Source organism: Rhyacophila brunnea, unplaced genomic scaffold (genome assembly GCF_057557595.1).
Source record: "Rhyacophila brunnea isolate RB1 unplaced genomic scaffold, BYU_Rbru_1.0 scaffold_3, whole genome shotgun sequence".
NCBI lineage: Eukaryota > Metazoa > Arthropoda > Insecta > Trichoptera > Rhyacophilidae > Rhyacophila > Rhyacophila brunnea.
Window position 1 is genome coordinate 54174369 of NW_028232965.1, and position 2005 is coordinate 54176373.

Here is a 2005-nt window from a genome sequence, read left to right on the forward strand (position 1 = left end):
TTACAAGTTTTCACCGACAATCGCAATTGCGACTTTATCTATTATTGGAGCGTTGAATTGGCGTTCGTGTTTTCCAGCGGGTCGTTTATCCGCTCTGATCACAACTTTGTAGTCATCACTTGGTATGCGATCCAACGCAGTTTTAAACAACCAAACCAATGCATGATGTTCATGAAGTAGTTGCTGCAGATCTTGAAGAATTGCTCTTTTCATTACCGTAATGATTGTTTGACGCCGATCAAGTTGTTCCTCCATTATTACCCATGAAGTAAATTTGGATGAATTTATGATGTGCGTCTTCAAGCGGTTGCAATGATCCAATTCGATGGTGAATTTGGCCTTGGATCTGTAGAGTCGAAGGCGAAGTCAGAATTACTGATTTATGATCACCAACGGAAAATGAACGTTTATTCTCTCGAGCAGAAATTACCTTGAATGTTGGATTGAATCCGCGTTCTTCGATAATGTCTGCTCCAAATGAAGTCATATGGAAACATCCATTGTATCTTTGAGTGTTCGATAGAAAATGTCGTGATTCTGGTGTTTCGCCACGAATCAATTAATGCAATGGCTCAGGTGGCGGAGGCAATAATGGCAATTTCACCTTGCCACTGAGACAGCACAATCCAGGCGTTTTTCCACCGAACTTCAATGCACCGCAATGGTCACACACAACCTCCATTAGGCCAATTCAAATGAAAGCATGCAAGCTTTAATCAATTGCGCAATCGTATTGAAACGCTACTCGATTCAAATCAACACTTGAAGCATTTCTTCTTGCGCGTCGAAGATTATCACGTTGTTGATCTGTGCAATAGTCTCGATGATTTCTCATTGCCAACTGAGCCGTTTGACGTACTACCTCTCTTTGTTCTTGTGTTTGTGAATCACGAAGTCGGGCCATATTAACGCGGCGCTCTTCTCGTGCGATTTCTTGTTCATCTGCAGTGGATTGATAAGCAATATTTCTAAGTCTAATTGCATTACGGCTTCGTTGTGAAAGATTAGATTTTCTGGCTCGCGGCACTGTAAATAGCACTGGAAAATTAATCACACAATTTAAAATTGCATAATAAAGCAATTATCGATGCGCGCACAATCACAAATTTGAAAACCTCACAAAGTGAACATCTTTGAAGGCAACTTACCGTTTGAAAATCACGATCGAAATAGCTATTTGTGCACCTAGCTGGTAATGATTATTCACGGAGATCGATTTTCGAATCAAGTCCGAAGGATGGATTTTGAAATTGGTAGGTAAATAATGAGCAATACCAGCGATGAGATCATGTAATTTTATCCCTGGCGTTAAATTTAATCGAACGAAAATTATGGGATGTTTGCATTCGTTTGATTTATTTGATAAACGCAGTCGGAAAAGCAAAGGAGATTCAGACAGGACTACTTCCTCCAAAATTTGCCGGCATCTACAATTACTACTATATACTACGAAAGAGTTTCGGGATTATCTGAGGCTGACAACTTTATATAATAATGGATAATGCACACAACGCCATGTTCATTCTTTCTTTTGTTTGTTTGTTTCTTGTTTTTTCTTTCTGTCATGTATCAGAGATGGCGTTGTATATGGATTTAAATTTTTTGTGATTTTCTTACTTTTTGAATGCGCGAGGTTCATCGTTCAAATTCATCGAAATCATTCAAAAGCCGTTCCATACAAAATGTATGAGAAAATTAATTTTCTTCATAATTTTTTTTTTTCGTGAATTTTTCCAATGTTTTAATAGTTAATCTGCTATTCGGGGCTGAGATAAATCCAACAAATCAAAGTCGGTCTAGCCGTTCTCGAGTTATAAATGGTGTAACTAACCCGACTTTCTTTTATATATAGATTTAAAAAAATCCAAACAAGCAGATTTGTATTAGATTTTAAATTAATTAGATACTGTTTGGTAAGTTTACATGCATTATTTGTTAATAGTAGATTAATTAATTAACTGAAGATGAGATATACCATGAAATTAATAACATTTTGAACGTTACA

At 37.0% G+C, this 2005-nt stretch overlaps 1 pseudogene; it reads right to left on the minus strand.

Annotated features, from left to right (window-relative positions):
• On the minus strand, positions 1-904 carry LOC147068561 (uncharacterized; annotated as a pseudogene).
• Positions 905-2005: the final 1101 nt, after the last annotated feature.